An 8,407-nucleotide genomic window follows, 5' to 3' on the forward strand; every position below is an offset into this window, starting at 1 on the left:
GTGATAGTTTAACACATCAAATCATGGTGCTGCATAATTTTTATCCGGTTTAGCAAAAATGTCCCCATTTAAATATTCCACACTTAGCATGTCTCGAAGTGAATTTCTATATCTTTATGCCAAAATCCATTCTAACCATATGTTGGTTTTTTAAAATCTCAGTTTAGAGCAACTTTTTTTAGGTCCTTAAAGTCAAAACTCTTGGAGTCCCTTGGATCCTTTCTTGTCACAGCCCACATCAACTCATTGGTAAACCATAGGGGTGATCACATTTAAAATTTAAAAGCACAGTCACATCCTAGTCATAAAAGAACACAGGTAGGCCCAGGTCCTTCTAGCTTGAACCTGTAAACGTTTAGATTCCGTTAACTTTTACCTCTGAAAAGAGCCTGTCATTATCCTAGAGAACATTCAGCTTTCTGGGTATTTGTCATAGCAGCAGAGGATTTGGGGTCTAGTTCAGGACTAGTTGGTGCAGACTGAGCTGCAGTGATGTGTTGCTGTTGTCCTCTTGTGTTGGAACTCTTCAGCAGACACAAGTTCTTCAGATCTTCCTGTTTCACAGGGACTTTAAAGCGTCTTCCACACCTGTGGTAGAAGTCAGGCACCCCATGACCCCACACCCAGGAGCACACTGGGGGCCTTGGGGTGACTGGGAAGAGGGTGGGCAGGGAGCACTTCCTGATGCTCCTTTCCCCTGTAGCACAGCTTCCTGTGTACTAGGCAGCCTTATGGCACTCCGTCTGCTTTTGTGGCCTCCTCTGAGGTGGGCAGAGGGCTCTGGGCCCTTCAGTGTGGATGGGAGCCCGAATGGGACAGGTGCTACCTCTGCTGCTCACTGCTAGATTCAGGTCGTAAACATAGGGACTGCACACATCTAGAAGTGCTACATCTGTCCTTTGCAGCTCAAAGGGCCTCCTTTTCTGTATCCGCCTTTTTTAAGGTGAGCAGACTAGGTTGTCTGTGTCTCCCCCCCCCCACAAATATGGCTTCATTTCAGATGGTTCATTTCCTTGGATGTAGCTCCTGGCCTTTGGCTCATAGACACTGAAAACCAAAGGAATGTGCTTCCCACCTGCTCTTTTCTTTTTGTATGCATTAGGTTAATCTGAAAAATGGATTTGTCCTCCCATGGTAGTTTCTTGCCCTGTTCCAATGAGGCATTTTTTTCTGTCCCATAGCTAATGAAGCAGTCATCCCTAGGCACCCAGCTAACCACTTCAAGGGCACACTTAGATTATCTATTCCCATGGTTCTTAACCAAGGAGTGCATGTTGTCCTCTTCTGGCCATCCCAGAATGTTCTTATCCTGAAACCTGCAGTCTCTACTAGATCAATCTGGAATTCTATCAGCTGTGTCAGTTGATGGAGGGCATTATCTCAGTTCCAGAGATCTATACAAAATGCAGTTCAACAGCAAAGCAAACAGACTGAAAAGAATCAGGAGCTCCAGGGATGATAGGGGGTCCCATAAGACGTTTCTCTTACCTTCCTGGTGGTAAAGTATATATTTTCTGACAGCCCACAGACAGAAGTTGGAAAAGGATAGAAGGGGCACCCTCTAAAGGTTCATCAGAGTTTAACAATCACATCACACTGCTCCGATGGTCCTTTATATATGTTGTAACAGCCCATTGTCAGTAGTTGCTCTGCATTTTTATAACCTTTTTGTCACTACACAGCAGTGGAGTTTGCTGTAGTCCTGAGCTCTATGTCCTTAGATGACAGATTGGGATCAGGCTTCTCTACCGTGTAGTCTTCAGTATGTTGTATTACTACAGGACAACAGACACTTAGCCATAGGTAACTGATCAATCGGATTCCTAAAATTTAAGATTTCTGCTCAGCAATATACCATTAAGAAAATGAAAAGGCACATCACAGATTGGGAGTAAATGCGTATGCATGTGTACTCAGAATACGTAAAGAACTCTAACAACTCAATAATACAGAAGACAGCTTTTTTTTTTTTTTTTTTTTTTTTTTAATGGGCAAGAGATTTGAACCACTATCCTACTGAAGCACAGAAATGGTCACTATAAAGAGGTACTCATCATCAGACATCAGGGAAGTGCTAGTTAAACCACAACCACAAGAATATCAAAATAGATAAAATTAAAAAGTAACAATACCAAGTGTTAGCAAGGACATGGAGTAACGCATTCTCATTCATTGCTAGTCGGAATGTAAAACAGGAGAACCATTTTGGAAAACTAGCAGAATAGCATGAAGTTAGGCATACACTTACCCTATAACCTAGAAATTCAACTCCTAGATATTTACCCAAGAGAAATTAAAGCATTTATCCACACAGATGTGTATAGAAATGTTCACAGTTTTATTTATAATAGACAAAACCTGGAGAAGAGAGAAATACGGTTCATTCATTCAATGGAGTATGACTCAACAATAAAAAGGTTTTTTTTGTTTTGTTTGTTTTGTTTTGTTTTTGTTTTTTGTTTTTTTTTTAAGTAGGCTCCACACCCCGCATGAAGCCCAGTATGGGGCTTGAACTCATGGCCCTGAGATTAAGACCTGAACTGAGATCAAGAGTCAGCCATTTAAACAAATGAGCCACCCAGGTGCCCCCAAAAGGAATTTTAAATACAAATATGAATTTCAAAACCATGCTCTGTGAAAGAAATTAAACATAAAAAGGTATGTATGTACATGATTCAATTTATATAAACTTCAACAAGAGGAAGTAAGCTATGGTGGTAGATACAAAAAAAAAAAAAAAAAAAAGTTTCCCTCTCATAGAAAGGGCTGGCTAGACCTGGACACGAGGTAATTTTGTTGGATGCTCCATGATCAGGCCTGACCTACCTTGTACTTTTTCTCTCATTACACCAGGGTCCCTGTTTCAACCAGGGAACTTCAATCTCTTATGTCCTCATACCACCCACCCCATCGCCAATAGTCCCATTGCTACCGTGAGAGCAGTTTGTCAGCGGGGCTGTTACAGGTGCTCCCACCATACATCCTGCAAAGCCTAGGTACAGCTACCTTTTTAGAGCCTTCCCATTCCATCCTACCCCACTGTACCAGAAGTTAGCCCTTGATTTTATACTGTTTTAAGGTGCATGTATGCCTTTTGGTCCTAGCAATTTTTAAATAGAGCATTTTTTCCCCATTTTCATCTCACCATGCAGTTCAAATGCCAAGTTAGCATTTAATTGGCAAATATTTGTTGAGAAATGTTCAACAGTCAGTCATGTTTCATTCCTAAATACCAGAAAGGTTACAGCTGCAAAGACAGACCAAATGGAACATTAATATCACAGAAGACCTATTTGTTGGGCTCTATCTGACAAGTCAGAGAAGCAGTCTTTGTTTTCAGCTTTGATGCAAAATGAGGTACCTGACAAATACCTGGCAACTCCAGTGGTATTGATGGGGACCCAAGGGATTGACGAATAGAAGGGCCTAAGAAAAATGGAATTGAATTTCTTTCATTGCTTTGCTCCTTTCATTTTGAAGTGTGGGTGATTGCCATCTTCCAGCATCTTTTCTCCATCTAAGACACATTTCTTCTGCAGGAGCTTAGGAGAAAACAGCCAGCTTGTTTTATAATTGTCAGGATAAAATGAGAATATCAACTAAATATCAGTTTCCTCACTATGAGGAAATTGGAGGAAAAAGTGGGGAAAAAATGAAAAAAGATTTAGTGGGAAAAAACAGAAAACATTGGAGAAAAAAAGGGGGAGTCTGTGGGATGCAATTGTAATTGGTCCTATTTTTTCCATAATTAATTCAATTAACCAGAACTTCATCAAAGATTTTCACATCTAGGTCCAAAAGTAAAGTCAATATATAATTGCCTTAATTTCCTTACCTTGTTTTGGAAGTGGAATTATACCAGACTTGAATGGCTAGAGTAGCTTTCCCACTTTTTGTCTTCAACTTTGAAACAGTATGTTAAATGTTTAAAGGAAGCTTGGAAGGGAGGGATTGCCAAGGGGCATAAGGAAACCTTTGGGGGTGATATGTTCATTATCCCATCACATGATGATGGTATAGATATGCTAAAACTCATCAAACTGTATACTTTAAATATGTGAAGTTTATTGTATGTCAATTATACCTCAATAAAGGTGTAAAAAAAGTTAGGTCTGTGCTTGGGCTCCAAAACTGGTGGCAGTGCACTGAAGTCCCATGCCAGCTGGACCCTGGGAGAGAACCATACTTTGCCCAATGCCATTATCTGAGAAAACACCAGAAAGGCATATCATAGGGAAAACATTAAAATCATTACACCTGTCAAGAAAGACAACCAAGAATATCTCATGTGAAAAATCATCATTTCCAATGGAACAATTTCTCAAAGAGGCTGGATCTTTGCGTGCTCCTTCCCAGTATTTCAGACAGTCCAAGATTCCTCAGGCTAACGACTTCAAAACTGGCTTGAAAGTGGAGTGTGTTACCTTCACTCTGTTTCTTCAGCATGTACTGCTACAGTTGCTGGAATTACCGGGGTAAGGCACCAGATTACTGTTAGCACTGGACTGTAATGAATGACAATGGAAAGGACTTTAGGAGGGCTGTAGATTCCTTGGACACACAACCTGCACATTGGGACATGTGCAGGAAAAAGAGGGCTCCACTTTAGTCTTCTCTGGAGTTCCAGATGAATGTATCCTCTCAGCCAATGTTCCTTTTATGAATTCTAAATGGATCTGAAATCACAACTTCGACATTCTCTAAGAAGGAATTACCAAAGCCAGCCCTAAATAATTTAAAGTGGGAATGAAACTTGAAGCACTAGACAGAATCCTATCTCATCTGCCCTGCAACTCCTGTAGGTGTTAGAGATGATGAAGTTTATATTGCCTTTGAGAAAGAGAGAGAAGTTTTTCATTATTGCTACAGTACCATTCCGAGGCATTTTCCTAGTTGGGTAACATTCCCAGACAGATGTCTGAGACCATGAAGAAATGTTGCTATTACAAAAACTGCAACAGAAGTACAGGCTCCTTCCAAAGTAACTCGGTGTTCAATGCAGTCCATATAGAAAACTGCTCCCAACCACCAGCACAGTGGGTCAAGAAAGCAAGATAGTTTAAACCACCTACACAGACGTCAGTCTCTGAGAAGGATGGTTTTTAAAAATGCCCCCCCCCCCCAAATCAGCATCCATACTTTTTAAAAATGCCTAAAATTAAGAAAAAAGGGTTTTTAGAAAGTCATCCCATTTTGTGTTCTCCTACATCTCAGTTTGCGTAAAGTCGCTACCCAGAGTCCCTGGCCTTCCATTTGGCAAGGATGGCATTACTCAGACAACCACCACAAGGATATCTGCCGTCTGTGACTCTGAAACAGGGAAACTTGAGTGCTCCCCTGCAGCAGGAGATGCCCACACTTGCTGGCCAGCTCTGGGGTAGCATGCTGGATGGTGCCCTCCAAACTGGACCAATCATAGATTCCTCCTCAAAGGAGACGTGGCCGCTGCCTCCTCTTGGGGAAATGACTCTATCCATCTTCCTTTAGTGAAGAACACTTGCTCAAGATAAACTGATCAAAATAAATCAGCAAAAGAAGACATATCAGGACACAGAAGTAACAAATGACATGCTACAAACCTCCACCTAAAGCTTTCCCATTCTCCTCTAAGCTCCCCACTGATAGAGCTACATGCATCGGATGCAGAAATTCTGTCTTAAGAGGAACTGACACACCCGCATGCATGAAGAGCAAAGGCACTCTTATAAACCCACTTATGCAGCAACAAACCAACTCTGAGCCCCACCTGGAGAAATCCATAAACTCTTACCTTTACTATAGGAATTCTTTTCAGGCTGGGTTAGCTATATCAAGCTCATCACCAGTTCTGAATTGATTGTCATTGGAGTCTTCCAAGGACAACTATCGGAAGTCAGGAAAATCCACACACAGAGAACTGAGGTCCCAGGTCAACACTCGGACCTTAGCTCAGTGTACTCAAAGGATTTCCACTGTGGGCTGTGGAGGAAGTAAGTACAATTTGTGAAAGAGGCAGCTTCTCACAATTGGGTGCACCTCAAAAAGCTCTTCAGTAGACATGCAGGTTCTACTGTGACCAAGGGGTCAATACAGGGAAATATAGGAGACTGAGGCTAAGGCCAGCATTAGAGCCAGGCCACCACATCAGACGACTTGGCAATCAACAAGGGGCTCTGCGTCTGTTCAGACTGCACACATTTCTCTGTTGTACCAATGTATTCTCAGTTGAAAAGTGGGTTTGTTGCTCCAAGCAGTCTTCCTTTAGCAGAAGATCTCCCTGAAAATTGGAAGGCCAACATTATAACCTACTTCTCTAAGAATCACCAGAAGGATGAGGACTACCATACTCAAAATGATAGTTCTTTGCATCTTTTATTTCTTTTTTAATTGTACACTTTACAAATTACCACTACCCCTTCTGCCTTAGTTGTGACAGCCAAAAGTATGTCCAGACAAATGTCCCCTATGGGGTAAAATGGCCCCTTGCTGAGAACCACCAAACTACATCACTTCTGTGAGTGTTCTATCTGGTGGTATAATATTCCATTCATGTTCTCTTTGTTTCCAGACAGCAAATAACCATATAAATCACTTTCCTTGATGTTTTTAATTTATTTTTTATTTTTTTTAAGTAAAGCTCTGAAATCTTTGGGAGAAAAAAAGAAAAGAAACTTAGATCTCCCTGAGTTCAGAGCCTCTACCATTAGGCTAGAAAATGTAAAAGCAGGTCATTCCACCCTGTGTTTCTGGAAAGGCTAAAGAGGAAATGTACATTTCCACAGTATTTTTCACAAGAAGCTTTATGAGCAGCTATAACTATAAAAGCCCCAGATGCTATTAAAGGAAGGGCGAGTCTCACAGACCAATCTGTGAATCTCGAAAGGAGACATGAAATTCTATTTTAGAAAAAGAAAGGTAACTTAAGTATCTAGAGACCTGATAGATTAATGTAATGACTGTCCTACAAGACACATATAAAACAACAAACTTATTCCTTCCCTCCAGGAGCTCGGAGTCCCAAACATGGGCTGAGGTCATGCACATATGGTCTTTCCATATCCCAACTTCCTCCCTTGCTGACCACTGATTTACTCATTGGAAGGGTGTTCACGAACACTGTTCACTCTGGACAATCTGTTTTGCCTGAGGAGGGAACTTGAGATGATTCTTCTACCTCCACCATGTCAGGGTCTGGGCTGCTGAGCAGGAGCAGGGGAAGGACACAGCTTCCATACTGTCAAAGTCACTAAAAGGTGTTTTGTCCTCAGCTCTATAAAAGTGATTAGGGCTTTCTTTACTCCATTAGAGTAGATAATTGGGATTTGGTGCTAGACATGTCTAATATTTTCTAACTACCCTGTTACTGATGGTGGGGAGGAAAAAAATCCTGGATGTTATGCACCTACCTTGCCAATTATAATCTCTAATCCAATGGCATCCACTTTGCTGCTAATCCCCAGGATGAGGCTGTTGTCTGAGGAGCTATGAAAATCCAGTGTGATGTTTACATCCCATCGGACATTGTACGCTTTCTTGACTGACATCTAACAAATATATAACCCTGAATATAGCATGAGCCCAGCCCAGGACACCCTGACCCAGGAAGTCTCAAACTCAGGCTCGAAGGTCATGAGCTGGGCTGGACTGGCTGGCTACAGTTTGGATCCTAGATGAGGTGCAGCTAGACCTGGCCCTTGCTTCTTTTCTGATCCACTTCCATCCCCACCAGGTCACTTCTACTCTCTGAGTCTCAGCTTCCTCATCTGTGAGATGAATCAAGTGTTGCTTTCAAAGAAGACAAACCCAGTCATTGATGCTGAGCCAGACTGGAGCATGAAATGGCATATCTTGATCATCTATTGCCACGTAAGCATTCAGTCACCAGAAGAGGTTTGCATTTTTGACAAGTGCCAATCTTAAATTCTAAGATAATACTATTCAAAGTGTGGTCTGTGATCTGGTGCCAGCTGGCAAACTGTTACTAGTCCAGGACAAGGTAGGCCAAAAGAATAGGAGGAAGCTCCGAGAAATGAATATGTAATAATGTGACATTTCCTCAAAGCCCGAGGACAAGACTGGTGAACTCATCTCATTGAATAGGGTATAGGGCAGTTTGGGTGGTCCTTGAATGGTGAATGCTATGTGACCTCAGCTGTATACTTTGCACAGGAGGATTTCTTTATGCTGCGTATCATTTTAAGATATGTCAGCCATAGGGGCACCTGGGTTGCTAAGTGGTTGAGCGTCTGCCTTTGGCTCAGGGCATGATCCTGGAGTTCTGAGATCGAGTCCCACACCAGGCTCCCTCTGAGGAATCTGCTTCTCCCTCTGCCTGTGTCTCTGCCACTCTCTCTCTGTGGCTCTCATGAATAAATAAATCTTTTAAAAAAAAATCTGCCATCTCTAGTCCAACATCCTATAATCTGTA

General features: G+C 41.9%; 1 long non-coding RNA gene across 1 annotated transcript; it reads right to left on the reverse strand.

The window, feature by feature from the left end:
• Nucleotides 1–2,317: 2,317 nt before the first annotated feature.
• Nucleotides 2,318–7,379, reverse strand: LOC112648046 (uncharacterized). The gene is made up of 2 exons (XR_007412140.1): nucleotides 5,771–7,379; nucleotides 2,318–5,511 (listed from the first exon to the last, which is right to left on the reverse strand). It is a non-coding gene; the product is annotated as an uncharacterized LOC112648046 (long non-coding RNA).
• Nucleotides 7,380–8,407: the final 1,028 nt, after the last annotated feature.

This window comes from Canis lupus, chromosome 7 (genome assembly GCF_003254725.2).
Source record: "Canis lupus dingo isolate Sandy chromosome 7, ASM325472v2, whole genome shotgun sequence".
NCBI lineage: Eukaryota > Metazoa > Chordata > Mammalia > Carnivora > Canidae > Canis > Canis lupus.